The 24,986-nt window shown below is 45.9% G+C and overlaps 1 protein-coding gene across 1 annotated transcript in view; it reads left to right on the forward strand.

Annotated features, from left to right (window-relative positions):
• Positions 1 to 24,986, forward strand: part of LOC124280130 (zinc finger C2HC domain-containing protein 1B-like) — a 192,385-nt gene that overhangs the window by 88,488 nt on the left and 78,911 nt on the right. The gene's annotated exons all lie outside the window — the stretch shown is intronic.

The following is a 24,986-nucleotide window of genomic DNA, read 5'->3' on the forward strand; positions in this document are numbered from 1 at the left end:
GTAGAAGCTAAGCTATCTGAAGATGTTGTTAAGAATTGGCTAAAGAAACAAGCCATATGGCAAATATACTTGCCAGCTCCATGATATATACCCAGGAGGAAGTTTGATATTTCAATGACAAATGAGGTACATCAGGCTAACCTCTTGTTTCTAACACACGATAAGGTGAGGCGTAAAACATATTTATGAATATGATTTAATATGTAGTGGATGTAGCTTGTCAATACAAAGAGGCAGAAGAGGCAGAACCATTAACCACGAAAACTGGAGTGGCTAACTTGATTGAATTATAAAAGTCCTTTAAAGTTGCCTGGGGAATTTTAAGTAGACCCTGGGTGCGAGTTCATGGGAGACAAAACTATTAACAAAGCATGATGTCACAATCAGAAGCGGTGCAGCAGAAACTCACCATAGCCAAGCTATTGTTGAGACATTAGCTGAACATGTTTGGGTAGCAGCATGCACAGGAGATAGTGACGGGACCATAGTGACACTTGATAAAAGATGGACTGAATGGCTGGCATGATTACAAGACGTTGTGTCAGTGATAAACGAAGTGACAAGATTAACCATCTAATTCCAATGAAATGAAATTTATTAATCATCAGATAGATAGAGTGAGGGAGGGTTTGGTCTATAAATACATACAACATTAGCCGAAGGATATGAAAGAAGGCGTGCCTTTCCCATATTACCCTAAGGATGGGCCAGGCAGGGGATTTAATTTGTATGTGAAGAGTTGCTCATTGTCCCCAACAATACCAAATATTCATAGGTAGCTGTACCATCCTTAACATTCCACTGCTTTGTATCCAATAGTGACAACAATGTCTTGTTCAACCATAACCCATAAAAGGGCTCGATTTAAGACATGTTAACTTACTTGCACCAAGTGCGACCTAATATAAAAACCTAGTTGCACCAGCCAAATTCCAGTTGCACTGCTTGTATTGCAATATGATAAAGAAATATGCTATTTAATTATTTAGATGTTTTATTCAGAAGTTTACCCACTCACAAATTAACTTGCACCTGGTGCAAATTAGACTAAAAAACATGTTGCACTTTGTAATATTGGGTTGCACTAGTGCAAGTAACAAAGCACTAAATCTAGCCCTGCCATATATCCTATGTTTGTCTCTACTCAAAGTATTCCCGGACTTGTTGGACTCTGAAGGACATAGTGTGTATCCTATTTCACATCCGGACCTGGTCTTGAGAGAGGGTCTCCTTACTGTACCATCTATGGATACCGCTGCGCAGGATTATTCGCCAGGCTGGACCTTTAAGGAGAAATTGGATTTGCTTTACAGACTTTATCCTGGCACTTTGCCTCCACCTGTGGATGACAAGGAGCAAGAGTTACCTGATGAGTTGGGCTCTTCCGGATACTCATATCTCACTCTTCGGTTGCTAAGTCTACGTTGGAGTCTACATCCTTAGCCTCTCTCTCCAAGATCCCTCATAGAGCAGTTTAATCTATTCATGAACGCACCTTACCTGTGAATCCACCTCAGCTGGATAGGGATTTCAGTCAATTGAATGCTAGGATTTCGAAAGACAATATCTTGCCATGTTTGCCTAGGGAGTTTAGGGAATTGGATTCGGACGCCCATTCCTCTTATAGACATCCTTCCCTGCATACATTGGTTTGCGCTTTGTTCCCTCCGGTGTTTAAAGACTATACTAGCATTAAGAAGGACACTTTAGTGGCAATGTCAGTACTCGAAGTTGCCCTGGCTCATTCCTATTTGGATGTGATGTATGACGCCATCTTGAATGCTACTCAGAATTAGGTCTATTCTCTGGGGCAGCTTACTGCCATGGACAGATCTCATAAGTTGAACTCTGTCAGGAATCTGCCGGAATTGACAAATGAGTAGTAGTAGATATAATGATAGTCCGGGACCAAGTCCAACAAAAGCCTCTGCAAAGCCTTATTTCCAAAATAAGGCTTTGGTCGGACCCTTAGCTCTTGCTATCATTACCCCTACTATAAAAAAGTTTGAGACGCCAGCAGGATACGAACGCCAAATGTTAAACCTCACAACCGCGCCGCTTAACCGACTGAGCTACCGGGGACATGGTTGAAGTAAGTCAGTTTAACGGGTCTATTCTAGGATTGTATCATCCAAAGCTGGGCTCCATCTATGATAGCTCCACGTGCCGCTATGACACTACTGTGACACTATGTCACGTTGACATCGATGAAACAGTTTAATGTGAATCGCCTATGATCTCTTTGGTGTTCGTAATAAAGGCTTGCCGGGCTTTTTGTATCCCCTGTTCTATGTACTTTTTTTTCTCGTCCTCGCTGATAGCAGACTTACGAGACTTGGATCGAATCTCTTGTTTCATTTTATTATATTTTGTGAGTTCAGAGAGGATTGAACGAAACTCCTCCTCTGAGATCTTACTGTCAGTGAGTGCCGTGGAAATACGCTCACTTACTGTGTTCAGCTTTGCTTCGGCCAGAACCCTGATCTCGTCGTGTTTCAATGCCTTACGATGCAGTCTGCGGGATGCAAACTTAAGCGCCAACCCTAACACCCCTGCAACCCCAGCTGTTATTTCAATGCCTAACACTACGGGGGTAGCCACGATGGTAGCTAACAACCCAACACCTGCCGCTCCTAGCCCCATGCTGGTTGCCATAAGGGCAGTATCAGTCCCGTCCACGGCATTGAAAGCTCTATGGTACTTCTTATATAGTGCTTTCCGCGTGTCGAGGTCTTGTTCTAGTTGGCGTTTTACATCACATAACTGTCTCAAGCGGAACCCGTCTACGGTTTCCAGGGTCTTCGCTACTTCCTCTACGACTGGGTACAGCCCCATCCTATAATATATATTACAAAAGATATTTTAATTGGGTTTCAGTTAACAGTCGATCAACGAACTTGAGGCTTATAAGGTATAAATAATCATGTAGGAGAATAGGTGAGAATTTAATAGGTAACTCTACATCCACACGATCCCCATAGGAGGAGGGGCTTATTGAGGAGGTTATAGAACCCGTTGAGGGGTCCGTTTGTATGATGATACGGTAACGTTGACCATTGTACCGTGGACTCCAGTGTACTGTCACCCTGGGTAAAAGTTGTTGTTCTAGATTATTACTATAAGCTCTATCGAGATAGACTTCTATGATGAGTGTGGAGCCTGGTATCATAGCCGGAACCCCTATATCCCCGGAGCAGTTATACCTTAACTCACCCTCGGGTAATGCCACTAACCTATTGGGTGACGCATTTAGATTAATCCTTGTATTAGGCCCCGGAACGAAACACGAGGTCAAGGTACCGCTATTCTTAATTTCAGAGATAATATTTTGTTCCTTAAATGAGATATAAGGTGAGGTGAGGGTTAAGTTGATTATCCATTTGGGTTCTTTAAAATCTGATAACGACACCCGTCTATACACGTTGTCTTTGAAGTGCAGGATGTATAAGGTGTCTTCCTCACCAGGTTGATCGAATCCCTCCGTGTCCCCTAGATCGTTAAGTGTAGTGTTGGGGCGAAGCCAACACATTGCTATAATACTATTACGATATAATTTCCAACTTGGTTTCTGATAATAGTTCAGGGGTGCACTTCACCCCCATGAAGTGTATGTTGTCGGGTAGGAAGATCTTGGTTAGTGATATCGTGTCTTCCACGATCACGGTGACACCCTGCAGACTGGTTTTGGAGTCGACACCCACCCGCACGTAAACGTTGCAAACGTGATACTGGTGTTGTTTCCCCCACCGGAGTTTGACCCCCTTCACGATTTCGACATCATCCCGCGATGGTTCCCCTAGGTAGACTTGGATGATCAGTGTTGAGTTCGCCGGTAGACTCTCCAGGATGGTGACCACGCCTTCGAATTCAGACACCAACTGCAATACCACGTTTTGCATGTTCGGTTTACCCGATAGCATGTGGGCTGCCATACTGGCGAGTGGGCTGATGACTACGCTACGTCTCTGAGTCGGGACGTAAGCCACGAGCAGGATTCCGTTGTTCACGACTTTGTTTAGGTAGTTGTCTTTGTTATCCGTGAACACGTAAGGGGAGCCGAGCCTAATGTTGAGAAACCAGTCGACTTTATCGGGTAATAACACCCACTTGTCATCATCGGTGAAGACGAGCGTATATGGCTTATTTTTGGTGATAGCCGTCACGTTGCTCTCAACATCGTCTAAGTCGAACAGTTTGCCCCCGAACGATGGGTATATTATCCAGTTATCATCACCGGTGTTGACAAGGGTGTACTTAGTGTTGACGACCGCTCCTGAGGTATCTACTATATCACTTAGGTTGCTAGTACCATTGGAGGGGACTTCAACGCGTTTGTAAATGCTGTTTTTCAGTTGCAAAGCATACAATTTACCATCTACTCCAGGGTCGTCGAATCCGCGTGTGTCCCTGAGGTCGGAGATCCCCACATTGATGCATTTTTTCAACTTCATTCCGGGACCTTGTGCGCTGGTCATTTTATGTGCAGCGTTATGCTAAGGTATCCTATATTCACGAGATTATGATTTATATCTAACACCGATATTATCAGCTCAGGGATGTTGCCCTGGGTTAACCTCTTATACTGCCGAGGTGAAAACGACTCAGTTCTACCGTCGTTGTATTTCTCCGTTTTCACCGGTACGGCTCTCAGTATAGTGGAAGGGTGACCCCCTTGAATGTTGTCCGTTGTGCTAACCTGGCTGAGATGAATGCACAGCTCTCGGTATGGTACTAGGTCGGGTAACTTCATGCCTGTGGCGGTAGTTGTTGGTTTTATCTCGTCAGGCTGCATACCGAGTGTCCTCGCCAATGGTCGGCCGAGCCTCAAGGAGTTTCTTCCGTTGTTGATTAACACCACTGTGCCGTTTGAGTCATTCATCTTGAGTTCGGCTCCCAGGGGTTTGAAGACCTCGTCGCTTAGAGAGCACACGCTGTAGTAGCCGTCAGTTATCTGGTTGCGAAGTGCCACCTACACTAACAGTTTATTGTTGCTAGCGCTGATGTTAGTCCATCGCGGTAGGTAGGTGATATCGCACAGCGCGACTTCGAGTTGACCCGACGTGTTATCGATCAATCAAGGCCAGCTGAACGGCCTCACCGCTCGTTATTCCTGGAAGTGTTATGTACATGTTAGAGTATATAAACTCATTATATAATAGTTGTACTCCCCTGGAGTGTTTTACCCTAAACTGGACGTAGATTTCCCCCACATGAAGATTGTGGTCGCTGCTGGGTTGTATTTCGACGCCCAGTTCATAGATGTGTTCGATCAGTATAAGTTTTCGGTGACTAACGCTAAGGTAGTTCATGCTTGGTTCAACAGACCGATGCAGTTCTGGCAGAATCAACTCAACTTTGCCGTGTGGTGTGCTACAACGGGGTGTGGTGTGACATTGACCGACACTCGGCGTGGACCGCTGAGTCAGTCTGTGTTCACGTTTCACGTGTAGTACCAGGTCAGGCGATCATCAAAGAGATCAGCCCGCCCCACAGGAAAAGGCGTGGAACCCAGTAAACAACCAGTACGATAGACGGGCCTACGAACGTATTTGCAACGAATTCGAACTAAACACGAAGACGGATTGGCGTTTGCCGGGACCGAACCATGGGTTGGGTATCCCCATCGTTCACAACATGCACCTCGTGGATGCCAGCGAGAAGTTGAAAGAATGGGATTACAAGTCGTATCATCACCTCACAACGAACGAGTGGGATGACCGTCACATGGCTTTCAATGACAGCAAGGATTACCGAGTCTGGAGGTTCGAGCAGGGGGCAGCGGATGACTGGAAAAAGTTCATGTTGGACACGTCGAAAGGGTTCACTCGTGCCGGGGTAATCAGGTTAAAGGACTCGATTCGAACGTACGTGTGAGCGCTGTTAGGTGCGCAGACGCAAACGCGTTCCAATATCCTAGGTAAGGGGACTGCTTACGACGCTCAGAAACAGTTCGTTGTTAACGTTGAGGATGCTATCAATTCTCCAGTTGATCTCCCGAGTGCCATCAAACGCTACCAAGACGTGTTGGAATACGCCAGGTCGAAAGTCGACTACGTCTTCGACGTGGGGCTGTACATGGCTCTGAGCGATATGCAACTGAGAGTAAAAAAAGTGGTGGGCTACAACAACGAAATAGTCATAGCCACAGCGGGCCAAAAGTTGGGCGTCAACCTCGATGTCAACATACCCCACGTCCCACCACCCACGACCGGTGAAACGGGTATAGTGGCGCCACCCCCGGAGCCTAGGGTTCAACCCACACACCCTGTGGGGTCACCCCCTGTGGGTTCACCCCCACACATGGATCGTAAAACAGCTATGGTGGTTGATGGGGTAGCTTTGGGACTCATTTGGTTAAAAATCCCTTAGCCGCTACGTACACCAAACCCGCCACGGCGACGATGGCTGCCCACAGGTTTTGACTGAGCCACGTGGCAGTTTTAGCCAGAGCGCTCAGCAGCCACGAGACGATGCTACCCAGGATGCCGGGCAGGGCTTCGGCGGCCTTACCAGCCAGTTTAGCCAGGGCCTCCCCTAGTTTTTTTATCCAGTCTTTGACACCACCTGTGGGTGTTGGTGCAGGCGTGGGGGTACCCCCATCACCGCCGCCGGCAGGCATCAATGACACCACCAGGGTAGATATGATGAAGCCCAATGCAGTCAAAATGCTGGCGATGGTGATGCCTTGCTCCCGGAACAGGATCCGAATCCTGTCAGCTAGCGTGGTGTCTTCATTTAGGACTCGATCGATGGTTTCCCGTACGCGGCTGATTTGTGATCGGAGGGCTTCCCGGTTCGAGGAAGCGGATTCCAACCGAGTCCGTCTCTCGTCTTCCAAGTTTTTTATTCTCTCCTCGATACGACGTTTCATATCATCGTCTTCAGTTTCGGTGAGTTTTATTTTCTCGCGAAGCGATGCATTTCGTCGACTTCGCTCAGTTTCCCCATGTTGTTAACGAAGTTCTCCACGCATTACATGTTTCAAGGTTTCGCCTAGGCCTCACAGTTCCCTCAGAGGAAATTCGAGCCCCGGCAAGGGTTTGTCATGGTACGCGGGCCAATATTTTTCGATACTGTCCGATGTTTCTTTAGCATCCCCAGTATTGGCCCTGGCTGCTTGCAGATCTTGGACGACCTTCGGGGGAAGCTTAGGTCGTGCGCCACCGTAATCTATGAAGCCTAGTTCCTCACGGAGCAGTTGACTCCCACCAGGTCGACTGGTGAGTGTTGACAAAGCATATGGCTTCCCGTCTTTTTTTATGATATCGACCCCCGGGTGAGCCTTCAATCGCAGCGTGCCCTTCTTATCGACGATAAACTTGGAATAGTCCCTCCCCAACGGCTTGATGTTGTCTTTATTTTCAACTGCGTCGTAATAATCATCGACGGCCGACTGTACAAGTTCAGTACTTAAGGGGAACGAGGTCTCCTGCTCGTCGAATGCCTGGGCACTATCATCCCACATATCCTCCAAAAGGGATGTACTCAGCCATTATTTAGGATTAAAACTTATATATTTCATTTATATAACAATGTATGGTAGAAAACTAGATCCTTTCAGAAGATCAAGAGAGCCTCTAGGCATCAAAGCCGTGCGCCAGTCGGTGACCATCACCCACAATCCCAGCAAGATAGACCAGAATCAAACGCTGCTGGTTAGATTTCCAAACCTTGGCGTGAATGACCTCATTGTACCAGGAACTGTTCGACTGGCGTTCAACCTCACGTTGACCTCCACCAACGACAAACGCGAGCTAGTACGGAACGTAGGTCGAGCCATCATCGAGAAAACCACCATCAAGATCACCGGTAACGAGGTGCTGAGCATCGACGACAGCGACGTCTTTCACTGCTATGAGGACCTCTGGAAAAGCGAGGGAGAACGCGTCAATGACGTGTACCAGGGCATCAGCAAATCGACCCGGTTGCGCATTGGATACGGCTTCACGCAAGACCAGTTAGACAAGATCACGGACGGTGAAAAGGCCATCGCTCAAGCGCACGGAACAGGTTCTGCGTGCCGACTTCGAAGTTGTTTCACGGAACACGCCGCGCTTTACCAGGCCGCTGGGTGATAGGCTTGAATACGAAGCTAACGCTTAACGACTACAGCAAAGTAGTGCGCGTGCGAACCGAACGGCGATGAGGCCAGTTACACCATAGACAACATCTCTCTGGAGTTCGACATGGTCACTAACCCGAGCTGGCCAGGCAGGTTCGGCCAGTACTCGGGGAATGTGGCCATCCTGTACGATCGCATACTGAGACATAGATCTATCGTGCGGGATAAGAGCGACACTGTGTGGAATATCAACCTGAACGTGCTGGCGCGATCGATGAAGGCATCCTGGTCGTCCCCGTGGAGGATTACGAGTTCCGAGGGACAGCGCAGAAGTTTTTCAACCCCGAGATTGAAAAGGTGGAAGTGACCATAGAGAGCGTGCCCAACCAGCTGTTCAGTCATGGTATGAGGGCATACCAGCAGTGGGATGAGATAAAAAAGCTACCGGCCATCAAACAACACCCATACATAACCAAGGACCTGGACCTATCCTCCGTGCAGATCGGTGAATACCTGACCACGAAGTACGCGCTGTGGTTGGACATGCGATCCACGGATGACGATAAACTGCACGGTAGCGGTCGTCGCATAGATAACGGCAGCGAGGGGATAACCATCCAGATTACCAAGAAGGCTCAACCCGCTGGCAAGTTGAAATTATATCTGTACGTTATTATGGACGCGCAACTTAATATAGACAATGGGAGATTCGTGCAAGCCATCTACTGATTTGCCCGCGACCTACACTGCGCCATAGTGTGCGGGCAGACCGTTTTCGTGTTGGATATGTTGGAGGGGTACTACAGGGATGTGTTCGACAACATCGTTATCATGTGCCCTACTCTGAGCATGAATAAAACGTACACGGAAAGACCTTGGGTGATGACGGACCGGACGCACACAGAGTCGACCGGGACCACGCCTGCAGGACTGGTTGAAAGCTTACCATATGAAATTTAAAGGGGAGTCGACGTTGTTCATACTGGATGACTGCAGCGCTAATCGTGAGATAACAAAAAAGAGAGACATGCTATCGTACCTGGCCTTCTCTGGCCGACACCCTAATCACAGCGTCTGGGTACTGACGCAGAAGTTCAACTCGGTGTTGAAAGACCTAAGGGAGCAGACGCGATGGGTGGCCTTATTTCACTGCAAGGACAGGGATTCGTTCGAGGAGTGTTTGAGAGAGAACGATGTGATGAGTAAATTAGAACGGGAACGGGTGAAGAAACAGCTCGCTGAAACTAAACACGCTAAGCTCGTGCTCAAGACCGACCAACCCGTGGCCTATAGGGTGTTTTAGCTTAGCAATGCTTAGCAAAGCTTAGCAAATGCTTAGCATTTAGTTATAGCTATGGTATTTGAAGTGTTCATCGTGTGCAACTTAACCTTCATTTCTCTGTGTTTTGTCTGCATAGTGTATTATATTGTTAAAACTAAAACTTACTTGTTACATTATAAGATGGAGTGTGAGGAATTGCTAGAGCAACTGTTGGTACCCCAATCACCACAGGTGGATGATGATAGGCGAGAGAAACTGGTGGTGTTGGCTGTTGGTGGCAAAGCCAAACATTACTTTGGGGAGTACACTCCAGATAAAATTCACAAAATGTCAGCCGAAGAAATCGATAAGCTGTACGCTAGATACGAGTCCCGGCTCGGGGTAGAAATGACAAAAACAATAGGATCGGCTATGACTCAGATATACACTGGTATTGCATCATACTTCCTTCCCATTTCCCAGGATCGCCGACTTCACTTCACCCCTCCCACAGTCACCAGGCAGAAGAATCCTAAGAGAGTAGCTGCCGGTAAAAAACGGTGGTGTAACCAACATAAAATTATCACGGTGACTCACCCGTCTCGACTCTTGTTGGTTGTATGCGCAACTGCTGCCGTGGCTATCTCATGGTTATATACACGACCAAGGGAGAAACCCCCGCAATTAGAGGTCAACCCACATATCATGCAATAAAATATATATTTTTATATCATATACATAATGTCTGAGGGGAAAACGTTCGTCAACGACGCATACCACGCCACAGTGGTCGCCAGTCTAGCTGTAGGGTACGCTCGGTTGACCAAAATGGTGCTTAAACAACCGACTATCAAGCTAGATTTCAACCTGCAGGATATGGGTATGCTCATAATGAACCTTGGTATGGCGATGGCTACAAAAGACATCCTAGTAAAACAAGGGATAATACCTGAAAATATTATGAAATAAATATAGGTTGGCCAACGATAGCTATGATGGTCGGTGGTGCGTTAGTAAATGCCCTGGCATTTTCGGGAGTAATTTCCTCTTCGAAACTACACAGAGTCACACGCGGCTGAAATACAGGAAGAAAGAAAGCCATAATCTCGCTATTGAGAAATTACAGGTAGCACAATCCGAAAGTACGCTAAAAAACGCCTCCAGAGGATCGATTACATTAACGAACAACTCAGGCGCGGAAAACCATGCCGCTCAAACATTCCGCGATGTCGACGACGACGCGAGAGAATACTACCTATTAACTGGTAAACGATTGGAACCACTCAATAAACCCACACTCGCCAGTACTACACACCATCCAAGGGGCAAATGGACCGTGAACTGGTCTTCATAGCGCTGGGTATAGCAGCGACTGCGTTGGTTGCAAAACAATTAGACTAAGTACTCATATAAGTATGCTAAACATGAGACCTGCTCCATACCGATGCAAATACATACTTATGGGGAAGAAAGAACCCTGTGGTAAGAAATGTAGGACTGAGGGGTACTGTTGTTTCCACATGGGAAGCCCTAACTACTCGTGTTCTGTGTGTGGTATAGGGGTTAAAGGGCACTACTGCCTATGTAAAGCTCACGGGGCGAACGTAGTCAGACATCATCTCATCTACGAGAATAAAAAGGCCTACATAAAAGAACGTAGGCGCCTCCTCAGGATAGCAGTGTAAGGCTGGTCCCTTTGCCAGTGGCCCAATTAGACTCTGTGCACACCTAGGTATAACTATGTTTGTGGAAATTGAGCCCAGGGAAGGTTGCCTGAAAAGCTGGCAGATGGATGTGGGGGAAAGTATAGATATTAGTGTCCTCAAACCCATGATTATTAGTGAACTATATAAGGGGTGCTCGTTTACAATCATGGTGAAAGTAGGGTTTGATGTGCCATGGGCTGGGCACACTTGGAATTACTTTGATGGGGGGCGAGTAGATGTGCATGGGGAGATAGATATACTTGTTGATGAGTCGTTGCAAGTAATACAAAACACCCTACTATGTTGCGCATGTTCCGGGTGGGTCGAGGGAATAATCGATAAGGTGTATCTAGATATTTACTAATTTTTTACCTTTACGGTGGCCCAATTAGAGATTGATATTCTTAGGTGTGTACACAACTATGACTACTATACGCGAGCTCAAACAAATCGCCAGACGCCGTGGTGTGATTGGGTATTCTCGAATGCGGAAGCCAGCCTTGTTGAGATTACTAGGTTTAGAAGCCCCTCCCACGGTAAAACAATTAAAAGCTCAAGCAAAACAGCTTGGGCTCACGGGTTATTCAAACCTGGGGAGAGCCGGGTTAGTCGCATTGTTATCACATACCCCCGTAGCAAAACCTCCAACTGTAAAACAATTAAAAGCCGAGGTTCGCGATTTGGGGTTAGGGGGATATTCCCGTATGAGGAAACCACAGCTTGTAGAACTGTTACAGCAGAATAGAGCTATTGACCTACAGTTCGTGCGCATTGAGAGCGCTGTAGGTAACTATTTGAGAGGCTGGCGCATGCATGTTGATAGGAATATAGACATCACAGATATCAAGCCTCTGATAGCTGATAAGGTCAATCAGGAACTAAACGATCTTGGAAGTATCAAATTTCAGATCACAGTTAAAATGTCGCTCGATAAACAACCAGGCGTGGGGGGAACCCCCACTGGGGTCACTGAGTACGTTCAGCCTTACTTCAGAGGTAAACAAGAAATAGTCACGCATATAGAGACAATAGACGCATCAATCGATACCAGTTTTCAGCAGATACGAGAATACCTAGAAGGCTACACACACTTGGGGTCCGGGTGGGCTGTAGATAAAATCGATAATGTCTATCTAGACATAGCTAACTACGTGCCGTTCAGAGGCGGGTCATACCTAGACTTGCCCCCCTACTATAGGAAAAAACAGGCCATGGTAAACGTTAAGAATAGAGGAGACGATTGCCTGAGGGTAGCTATCAGGTCGGCCTTGTTTCCAGCTGACACTCATTCGGACAGGCTTTCTAGCTATCCCAAGACGATGGGCTCAACTGGGATGGTATAGATGAACCAACCCCCATATCCCAGATCACTAAAGTAGAAAAACAGAATAATCTAGCTTATAACGTCTTTGGGCACGAAGGCAACACAACAATAGTACACAGGGTCAGCCCAGTGTTGGGGGAAGAGGGTCGCCAAGTTATCAATATATTCATGATCCAACGAGGTGAAAAGTATCACTACACGTGGATAAAACATCTCAGTCGGTTGTTGCACGACCAGTCGAAACACGTTGGGAAAAAACACTTTTGTGTGCGATGCCTGCACGGTTTCAGCCGAGCTGATTTATTAGAATCCCACCGGGAGGATTGCCAAGGTGTGGGGCAGACGGCCATACGAGTCGACATGCCTAAGGAAGGTGACAATATCCTAAAATTCGACAACCACAGGAACCAAATGTCTGTGCCTTATATCATATACGCCGACTTTGAAGCCTTGGTCAAACCTGTTGATATTGGGGGTACTCCCAATGCTCTACCCACAGGTGAGAGCTTCACACACAAAACACAGGAGCATGAAGCCTGTGGGTTTGGATACATTGTCGTCCGCCAGACGGGAAACGAAAAGCCCGGTAGTGTACAGGGTCCCGACGCTGAAAGGTTTCTAAAGTGTTTGCAGGAGGAAGAAAAATTATTAGGAATACACTGTATACAATCGCCCCTATGCGTAAGACCCGAGCCGACCGACTAGCTCACGCCTGTAGCACTAATTGTCACGCGTGTGTGACTCACCACTGAACGGTGATTCGGTGAGAGATCACTGTCACGTAACCGGTAAGTATAGAGGCGCCGCTCACAGCGTGTGTAACCTTAAGCTTAGAATCAACCCTAAGACAATAAACATCCCCATGGTCTTTCACAACTTGAGAGGGTATGACTCTCATTTGATCATGCAGGCCATCGCAAAAATCGATTGTAATATAACGCATCCCCAACAACATGGAGAGATACATCTCCTTCAGCTTAAACGGCCTTAGGTTCATCGACTGCGTTTCAGTTCCTCCTGTCGTCACTCGACAGTCTGGTCAAGGCCAACGATACCTTCCCTATCACCGATCGATACACAGACGCCGAGACTAGACCCCTGTTGATGAGGAAAGGTGTGTACCCCTATGAGTACATGGATGGCTGGGCCAAGTTCGCCGAGACCAGACTACCCCCCATCAGAGAATTTTACAGCAATCTGACAGACTCGGCAATATCCCAAGACGATTACTCACACGCTATTAACGTATGGAATAAACTGGGTTGTGAGAATCTGGGTGACTATCACGACCTGTACTTGAGGACAGATGTACTGCTGTTAGCCGACGTGTTTGAGACGTTTAGGCGGACGTGTTTCAAGCAGTATAAACTCGACCCCGCATGGTATTACACCAGCCCAGGTCTGTCGTGGGATGCCTTGCTTAAAAAGACCGGGGTTAAGTTGGAATTGCTTACAGATTATGACATGCACCTATTTGTTGAGAAAGGCTTGCGAGGTGGGATCTCCATGGCAACCAAACGACGCCGAAAAGCAAATAATCAATAATGCGAAGGGCTACGCACCCAAGCAAGTCAACCAATCACATTCTCTACCTCGACGCAAAACAACCTGTAACGGCTGGGCTATGAGCCAGTATCTACCCACAGGGGATTCGAATGGGCGCCACACGAGGTCGATGTTATGAGCATCGCACCAGATTCGAACAAAGGTTATATCCTCGAGGTTGACTTGGAGTACCCCAAGGCATTACACACATCATCACACAACAGCTACCCCTGGCCCCTAACGATGAGGGTTAACCCAGACTGGATGTCTGAGTACCAACATAACTTATTAGGTGGGCGGGTGGCAGACGTTGAAAACTCGCGGCCCAACTTAATGAATAAGACCAAGTACATCGCTCACTATCGCAACCTACAGCTGTACCTGTCGTTGGGTATGAGGCTGGCCAAAATACACAGGGTGCTCATGTTCGACCAGAGCCCATGGATGGAACCCTACATCAGAATGAACACAGACCTCCTCAAAAGCTTGCCACCAGTGACTTTGAGAAAACCTCTACAAGCTCATGAACAACTCGGTGTTCGGTAAGACTATGGAGAACCTGAGGAAACGCGTAGACCGCGGAAGCTGGTTCGGTCGAATGAGGAAGACAAGCTCAGGAGACTGATAGCCAGTCCGCATTCAACCAGAAAGCAAAATATTCACCGATGACCTAGTTGCCCTACACATGAAGAAAAGCCACATAAAATTCAACCGCCTGTTTATGTGGGGATGAGCATCCTCGATTTATCCAAACACCTGATGTAATGACTTTTACTACAACGAGCTTAAGAAACAGTACGACGACAGGTGTGAAGTGCTGTACACTGACACGGATTCCCTGCTGATGGAGATTCGAACCGAGGACGGTAATGAGGACATGAAAAACACCTCGATTTGTATGACACCAGCGACTACCCCAAGGACCATACCATACACAGTACGGTAAATAAAAAGGTCCTAGGTAAGATGAAGGACGAGTGTGCTGGCATGCCCATAGCCAAGTACATAGGTTTGAGACCTAAGATGTACTCCATCCTGAAGGCCGACAATAGTGAGATCCGGAAGGCTAAGGGTGTTAAGAAGTACGTGGTGAAACAACACATCAAACACGCCAGATTCAAGGAAGCCCTGTTCAAGACCCGTACCTTTAGACATAAAATGAACACACTTAGAAGTGATGGCCATAGGATATATGGACTGACAATAAACAAGACGCCCCTGTCGCCTATGGACACTAAACGCTGGATAGCTATTGATGGGATAAACACGCACGCCGCATCGGCATGAGAAAATTGAACCAAGAACATAGGTATATATATGTCACGGAACCAGAGAAAGTTTGAGGCTATATACTATAGCCCGCGTGGGTACTGGAAAGGAGCTAGCGCTGTAGATAAGCTGGCTAAAATGGCGTGAGTACCCCCGGAGGAAGCCAAAGCGTGGCTTGAAAAACAAGCCCTGTGGCAGATCTATTTGCCGCCACCACGCTACGTGCCTAGAAGGAAGTTTGGTATTAACATACGTAATAACGGTCACCAGGCAGACCTACTGTTCCTACCCCACGATAAGAGGTACAAGTATGCCTTAACCGTAGTGGACGAGCCAGTCGCTACAAGGAAGCCGGGCCTTGACCACGCTAAAGATTCTGCCCAGGTAGCCAGAGGATTCGAACGCGATATACAAACGCCAGTCCGCTGACGGGCCAACAGAGCTGCAAGTTGACCCAGGGCGGAGTTCATGGGTGCCGTGGTCACAACTGCTAGCCAAACACGACATACAACGGTCAGAGGGGCACGGCGGAGCCCATCGCAGCCAAGCCATAGTTGAGAGATTCAATAGGACTTTGGCTGAGCGCTTATTCGACATCAGTATGCTAGGAGATGGCCACCCGGAAAACGATCGACTGAATGGGTATCACGGGCCCCTAAGGTGGTGTCGGCAATCAACCATGAAGTCACCCGCTCACTGATAAGAAACCGCAGACGCTATCAAACTAAAATCAATAGTTGCAGAGTCGGCAGCTCCATTGCGTGGAAAAGAGAAACAGATACCAGATAGGGTCCTAGTTAGGTATCTATACCAGCCTGGGGAACACGAGGGTGATAGCCGTAAGCGAGCCACCGATCCTATATGGTCAATCAAAACTTACAACATAGATAAAGTTGACATGAAAGCAGACGAGCCTACCTTGTACTACTTGAGGGATGGCCCAGGCAGAGGACTCGTTAGACAGGAATTATTGATCGTACCGTACGGCACAATGTTACCTCCTGTCAACACGGCATAGTGGCACGTGATGTGTGGGTGCGCGTGATCTACCCGTTAAACTGACCTACTTCAGCTAAGTCCGTGGTAGCTCAGTCGGTTGAGTGGTGCGACCCCATTATGTATAGTCTGCGTAAGCTGTACATGTGGGTTCGTATCCCGCCGTCACAACTTTGTGTGATGTGAGAGACACAATTCCCCTTGGGAGGAAGCGCAATACATTTCTATTTCTCCCTTGGGGAATTGTGGCTGCCGGGACATTTTACTACTTTTCAAAAGTAGTAGATGTAATGGTAGCAAGAGCTAAGGGCCCGACCAAAGCCTTATTTGGGAAATAAGGCTTTGCAGAGGCTTTTGTTGGACTTGGTCCCGGACTATCATTATATCTACTACTTGAGTTGATGTTCCAACAGCCTTTGAATTCGGAAGCTACTTTTAACAGCCAGTGTCAGCAGGATGTTGAGGCGAAGGATGCCATTACTATCGGGAAATTGAATCAACATTCAGTTTCGGCCCTCTTGACCCAGAATAGGAGCAGAGGTACTCCCAGAGGCAGGAGGGAACCCAATCAACCGTTTTCAGGATCGCATTCTCAGTCCCTTAGGCGTCAGGAACTACTGCAACGTTCGGCTTTTGACAAGGCAGTGGATGCTACTGCCCCACTAGCTGGGGATCCTCTTCAAGCTCATAAGGGCAAGGGTCATTTTTGTGAATCATCTAAATCTGTATAATTTGGTCTCGATTTGGCCCCCGGCTAGTTTTCAGAGTTTTTCTCAAAACTTCATCCCTGCGTTTCGAAAATCATGGAAATTCCACCGCGCATTCCTTTCTCGATGAACAGGTGCATATCGTAATCTGTTAGGAGTTCTAGTTTTACACCCGTTTTCTCAAGCAGAGCATCCCACGAGAGACCTGGTGAAGTGTAATACCAGGTGGGATCCAGGCTGTACTGTTTAAAACATGAAATTCTTCAAAGGCATTTAGAATTTGATGTAGTAATACGAGACAAATCTTATGGATAACAACTTCTTGATTTGTTTTACACAACGTTTCTGGGCTGGTTCTTGCCCCTTTGTCAGGTGGATAATGATCATAGTGAACAATACAGTATATATGGTGTCGTCTCAGGACGCCGACCTTTCGATTTTCCACTAGTCTCAGGACGCCGACCTGCGGTTTCCTTTGAAGGTTAGGTTCTGATTAGGCTTAATTAGCGTTGCGGATAATCTACTCTAGATGTTTTGATAAGGTGAACTCGTCACACATATCACTTCCAATTGATTGAAAAGTTTACAATAACACTTAGCAGAGTGCCAATATTGAACACTGTTCATATCTTTGGTATAAATATCTATGGAATGGCCAAAGGATTCACATTCGATTTCGAAATGGCAAATGCACAGCTAGATCAGAGATTCATCCCTACAGCTCGCGGCAGTCGTTACTTGGTTGTTGGCGGGTTCATGTACAGAGTCAGCAAGAGAAAACGAGACTGGATATCTTGGATATGTACTGCAAAAGACTGATGAAGACCGCTGCCGACAACTCGGAGACTACATGACCAACTTCTGGGTGGAGGGAGATCTGCACATGACGCAATGGAACCACCACAACTCAGATGGGCCAAGAACAAACAACCACCTAGAAGGGTGGCATTCACGCCTGAAGAAATACGTCGGCAAGGCTCATCCAAACATTGAGATTGTGTCGTTGCTGTCACGAGAACAGACCAACACCGAAACAAGCTGGTCCAGTATGCGGCTGGCCAGAAGCGTCCGTCCATGAAGAGGTAATACAGGGATTTGGAGCGACGACTGGATGACATTTGTCCCCAGCTTGAACAAGGAACACTGTCCGTGAGGCAGTTTGCTGATTCTGCATCCCACCTATTGCATTTAGGTTAAAATCTGTGAAATAATGTATGCTATAGGAATTTACGATGTATTTATTAAAAATGCTAAAATCTGTCATCTGCTGTCATCTTCTCATTAGGTGCGCTCTCATCCGCATAATCCGGATTATCCTCCTCTAACAACTTTTTGATCCTGCATTGTCCTCGTAATCCATTATTAATTGGCAAAATGAAACTAGTCTCAGGACGTCGACCTTTATATTTCACTCAACCGTAAAGTTTGGTCGAAAGGTCGGCGTTATGAGCCTGAACCGTATATATATATTGATGTACAGGAAGCCAGATATGTAAATAAGTATATACAAGCGTAAGGGGGGAAGGGGATATAATTCAGTATGTACAAACAATGCAGTGAGATGAAAGAGAAGAATACAATGATAGGGTATGTTTTTACAATAAGAACAAGAGTATGTTTACACAGCAGTGTGGTTTGAGAGTCTATGATTTTTTGGTGATGCACCAGGCGTTAGGGAGGTAAACCCCTTGATCCATGTTGATCTCGGGTACTAATCTTCTTATGTTGATTGATTCAAGAAGCTTTCTTTTGCGCCACTTACTGATGTTGGAAGCCAGGATTTCAGTGTGTTGCCAGTTGATGGAGTGATTTGGATTATTGACGATGTGTTCTGAGAGGGCAGATTTGAGATCAGATTTTTCAACTGAAGTTTTATGTTGAATGGCCAGCACATTTCTCCAATATAACTGCTTCCACAATCACAACAAATTTTGTAGATGCATCCTCTGGGAAATGTTTCTTTCTGGCGTGGTTCGATCGGTCGTACAACAGTCGACTCAAACTATTGATCGCCGCGTAGTTATACTGGTCGCCTTTTTCGATGAGGAATAAATTGATTCTGCGCACATCATTGGACATGGAGCTGATTCGGTGCATGATGGTTTTATTGCCTTTGTGACCAAACACGTTGACGGACGTCTTGTTTTGCTTTTTGAATCTCATCCAGTAGGAGATGGGTGTGAGACGTTCTACACCCGTGAAGTCGAACCCAGATGCCTCCAGCGTGGGGTAGCTGGAACGCCTGCACGGATTACCTTTCGGTTCATGCAAGGCAGCTATGACCGCCGCCAACGCGCAATAATTATTAACACTATCATCCCCTTTGGGTTCAGGGTTGAGGGTGGCCTTTTTATCTCTGAGGTGCTTGGGTACCGGGAGGTACAATCCGCCTTTGAATGGTTTGTAATTCACTATGTCGAGATAAACGGTGTTGACGGTATCTACCACCCATCCCGAACCTCGATGCGTCCATTTTTCCAACGATTTTTGGATATTTTGGAACGAGGTGTCGATGGAGGATTCAAGCGATTCTGGTTGAGTTAGGACTTCCTGTTTTCCTCTGAAATAAGGTTCGATGTATTCCACGCTACCGTCCGACTGAGGTTTTTGGAGCGTCATTTTCATCGTGAGTTGGAATTTGATACTTTTCAAATCGTTTAATTCATGAAGTTTACTGTTGATTAAGGGTTTGATTTTATCGGTATTGATATTAGAATCAATCACCATTTTCCATCCTCGGAGATAGTTACACCACGGCATGGTCTGTCGGCATGAATCGCAATTTGACTGGCTCGGTTTTGCGAGAGTTTTAAGCTCTTTTACGGTGGGTGGCTTAACATGTGTAATATCCAGCAAGGTCAGCAATTTGGCTTTCCTCATGCGAGAATAACCAGTCAGTCCACGACTTTTTGCGAGAACTTTCAGTTCTTTGACAGTAGCTATGTTGTATACCATATGCAAAGTCAAATGTCTAATAGGTTGTTTCAATGTGCAGGAAAAAATAGATTTTTATTCTGAGTAGTCGGGAACATTCGTTGAGATAATCTGGTCGTAAATAAGTTGGTTTCGAACTATGTTCGACCCGTGGGTTTTGCACAAACGATAATGGCATTTAACACCCCTATTCCACATACTTGACATGCGTAATTGACATGACCCCTTCTCGCACAGTGGGCATTCATGTGACAATATTCAGTCATACAGCATTTACCGCAGGTCATGGGATTGCCCAGCAATACCCACTTACAATAATAAGTTCCCAAGAGCTACATGTTGTATACCATATGCAAAGTCAAATCTCTAAATGGGTGTTTTAACATCCTCGCATATTCCATTCTCAGCCACAGGAATGTTTAACCACTGAGCTGACTCGAGTCCACACACACAGCATTATACAGAAAGTAGGTCAGCGATTTCGAGCTAGGCTATCACTTTGTTTGGATTTGCTTTGAGTTTGACTAGTTTTCCTTGGGGAAAATGGGAGAGGATTGAGATAGAATTGGGAGAGGAGGGGATTTCCCAGGAAAAAATGGGAGAGGACTGGGACAGGTTTGGGATTTCCATATAGACATATGGGAAGTATGGGATATATATACCCAGGAAAAAAAACAACCATGCCACCAAAAAGAGATTTGTCTTCGGACCAGATCCAAGAAATACGCTCCCTTCGCGGTGTGCTCCCAGCATGCGAGGTCAAAAAGTGCTTCGGTATTGGGTCCATAAGGCTGTACGAGCTATGGCAAGAGCCTGCTGCAGAACCTTCGACCCTCTTGCCCGCCGGTGAGATAGCTCCGACATCGCCCACCATCCAGGACTTCTACGACCTCTTGGGGAGGCTAGAGGCTCGTGTGGAACAAAACGCGACGATGTTGTCGCCTCGTGTGGAGCAAAATGCGACGATGTTGACGGCTCATGCAGAGCAAACCGTGACGATGTTGGTCAACATCTTGTCTAGGCTGGACGACGACACCGACGAAGAACTCCAGGAGGAAATAGAGGAAGAACAAGAAGAGACGAGTCTGGATATCCATAAGGTGCGCCAGATGCTAGAATCAGCCCAAAAGTGAACCTACCTTTCGATAGCTGCCATGTTCCTCTGGAAGGTTGTTTACAAGACCTGGAAACACTGCACACCGGCCGACCAACCCGTCGATGAGAAAAACGCCCAAACCAGTTTCCACGGTCCCCTTCAGGCACCCCTTCTAGATGGACTAGAACTATATAATTTTGCTGGTTGAAAAATGGATTTGTGGTTGCTGAAAAAAAGGGTTACCCTAGCTAAAATGAGATTTTTATAATGGAAAAAATATTCTACATCTAACTCCCGGTCTAAACGCTGTAGCGCTTTATCAGGCGTTGCTAGGTTGGGTGGACACTTAGCAACGGGGTTCTTGGTAGGAGCGCCGTTGTTAGGTTGGGTGGCCATCTTGTTTGTCTTAGTAACAGTGTGCCGACTCGGCACGGTGTTACTAAGCTCGCTGTTTACCTTGGTCATCGCGTTCGGTGTAGGAACGCTCGCTGTGTGGGTCCTCACTTGCCAAAGTTTCCGACGCTAGCCCGACTCGCACTCCACCCGCTGGAATCTGAGGCCAACGCTCTACCATCACACTGTCGGGACCAGCTGTCAGTCACCATGCGAATTTAATGGGCCTTTGCTGGTGAACTAGGAAGAACATCTATTCCTGATATTGTAGCAAAATTGGGAAGATTTTCACTGAAAGTAAAAAAAATATGATAATGTCGGTGAAGTTCTTGTCTGAAATGCTTACTTTGAGGCATCTGTTTATGTGAGTAAAGCACCTAGATTTTTGGGCACAACATTAGTGTTTGGTTATACATGGAATAATCAGTAAGTTTGGGGGCATGGTGGGCTAACTGGCTAAGGCATCCGGCTAGTGATCCAGCGAGCTTGAGGTGTCGGGATCAAGCCTACCTGTGACCGGATGTGAAAACCTTGGAGTCAGCTTTGTGTGCTGACTTTTTCAGGGTTGTCACAACCCCTAACGTACAGTACACAAGCCTGTGCACTTAAAAGAACCCACGAATCAGTTGGTATGTGACCAGATGATGGCCACATGTATATTTGCAAACACCTAGTTGCGGGTACAGCAACGTGCAGTAAACTTGGACAAAATATTGTGACTATGTGTCCCAGTCCACCCAGCTATGAATGGGTACCTCGTAAGGATGGGAAAGCCTCAACAACTCGGTGCGCCTAGGTGTCTGCATGAGTTGTATACGCCCCAGGGAGTTGAGATTGATAATACGATGTGCAGTTGAGACTGACATCCAGTGATCGAGGGGAAAAAATATCAGCGCCTTCAGCATGTACTAGTTGCGTGGATATGTGCACTATATAAATATCCTATAATAAATAAAGTTGGATTTGTACAAATTTTAAGCAGGTGTATTGATGTTGATAATCAGATCTGTTCAATGGTAATTGTAAGTATCAGTAGTTGAAACAATATTAATTATAATGTTTGAAGAATATTTATCAGTTGTACATGTTAATGTTTGTAGAATTACCTTATTACAATTTCACTATTCAAGTCATGACCTTATGAGGTCTACTATTTGCCTATATATATATATATCGATATATTTCTTTGCAATACCTCTCAGCATATGAGTGGAACAATGTTTCCTTTCAACTCCATATTTCCACTGATTTAATTTCTTCCTTTTAAATATTTTCTTTCCATCACTTTTCAAGAAAATTCTGAACCTGAGTTGAAGTTTCCTCCTGAAATGCAAAATCCATGCATTTGCTATTTTACAAATTTTGGTTTCGTATATTAGTAGTCTTTTCTGCAGAAGTCTTGCTTCAGTTTGGACACCCAACTCTTTGGGTCTCTTCCTTCGGTTCTTATGTATCCCAAATTTGTGTGGCAGTACTGGTTTGTCATTGTTAAGCCATTCTTTGTAAATATCTAATATGTGTATAGTTTGTAAACATTATAGAAAGCAACTTTTCTTTCACTGAGAGTATTTTGCCATATGGAATACATGTGATTCTTTCTCAGATATGCTTCATGTTCAGCCAACAAATACGGTATTGGAGTATGTTCACTTTAAAAACATTTCGATTTTAGTTTTTCAGTTATGGTTTCACATACCTTTCCATTTTATCAATTGCTGAACAATGATAAAGAATTATGGATGGAAAAGGAACAAATGTTTTTGAGGCTTTTTAAACCTAAGCTTAATTCAAAAGTATAATTTTGTAACCTTTCCAATGTAGGTCAGTATGTCTTTGGGCACTGAACCATAATGCATTTACTAACTATGATGTCAAAAATGTAACTTTCCTGTCACCTTTGTCTTCCTCTCCCAGTATTGTCACTAACTGTTACATCATACGCATGATGAACACATAGCTACGACCGCTATGCGCCACCTATCACTCTTCTTTACATCTCCCGCTTTTGTCACCAACTGTAACGTTATGCGGCACCTATGACTACGCATAGTGTTCATTGTACACCTTTAGAGCCCATGAACAGTGAAAGATCTTTCGCCCAAACACTTCCTCCATTGTTGTCGGCAGTCACTGGAAGTTTGTGCAAACCATGCATCTTGTTCTGGTAGACCATGAAACATGCACCTGAAATCATTCTCTTGCTTGTCACCTACAAATGCCAACGACCTGAACAAGGCTAGCAAACATTAACTTCACCAGTTCATGTGCACTCCCCATGGCATATAACACTAGAGCATCATGCAGAATGTCTGGATGAATGCATTTCCAACCTCAGCCTATGCTGCCGCCCTGTGATCAGCCTGTTGAGTGTTTATCATTTTTGTTCTGTTTTATGCACATTCCTCGCCCCTCTTCAGGTTTGACGAGGCAGTATGTTGTGTGTTGTCATCCACAGCGTTGTAATAGTCCTTCCATCTCATCCCGCCTTCGGCGTGGGTACCGATCAGTTGTGTGTCAGGGGGAAGTGGCCAGGTGCTTGCAGAATCAGGCCATGTAACCTCAGCAGATGCACCATACATCTGCCACTTAAAAAATGCTAGCAGCATCTTTGTTATTTTAACATTTTTTCATTTATTTTATCAGTTATTGAGGACCCTAACCCATTAGTTTGGGTTAGTCAAGTTATGGGGTGACATATCTATGAGATTGGCTTACCTACGGTAATATTCAGTATGTGTTTCCTGCTGCAGGCCTTGTTCTGCAAGTACTTGACAAACTTCAGTCAACCAAGAAGATTTATCTGATTTTGATTGTGACCTTTTGGCCAGTGAGAAGTTTGTCTCACAAGTATCACATACCAAAACCCTCTGTCCTTCCAAGAGACGACTTGCTGATGCAGCCTCACTCCAACCCTCACTCTAACCAATGGGTCTATACAGACATTACAGCTTAACCTTTGGTGCATCTTCAAAGATCTCTAAGAGCCAAAGGTTACTCTAACAGTTGCCAAGGTGATCGATCATCCTACAGTCTTAATTTTAGCTATAGTAGCCCACATTTCAGTGGACATTTCAGTGGAAGAAAGCTCATGGCAAGGTCTTCCTGGGTCTTTGTCTCATCACCAATAATCAACTGCCTGATCAACAGATTATTTTCCATTCTGCAGCTATCTGCCATCCTTGGGCCTGACATTATTGAGGATCTCTTGCTCTGCCGTCATTCCTCTAAAGATCTACCTCAGTGCTTTAGAAGACCATTGTCAACTTTAAAAGTGACTTTGTATTCCACTATCCACAGCCTCTACAGCAGAAGTCTCTAGAACAACCATCGTTGTTTTATGCATTCAGTTAATTTCCACCTGTTATCCATTGCAGGTGGAAATTAACTGAATGCATGAAAAACACATGCAACACATCACAAGTTCAAACCTACAATCTGATCAGTGATCGGAATACTAGGTCAGCCTCCTTGTCATCTCAAGGTTGTTGTTTTACTACAGAATGGGGTAATTTCCAATCCACCTTCCAACCATGGGATAAGTGCATAAATCGAGATAGGATCAGTTGAAAGGTTTGAAAATTTAAACAAGAAATTGTATATTTGTAACACTTGTCCTCACACAGTGGACAGCTGCCCAAGCAACCCCCGCTACACTGATTCCAAGACTAGTTCTAGCTCCAAGACAAGAGAATG

Source organism: Haliotis rubra, unplaced genomic scaffold (assembly GCF_003918875.1).
Source record: "Haliotis rubra isolate DU_JTF1 unplaced genomic scaffold, ASM391887v1 Scf1073, whole genome shotgun sequence".
Taxonomy (NCBI): Eukaryota; Metazoa; Mollusca; class Gastropoda; order Lepetellida; family Haliotidae; genus Haliotis; species Haliotis rubra.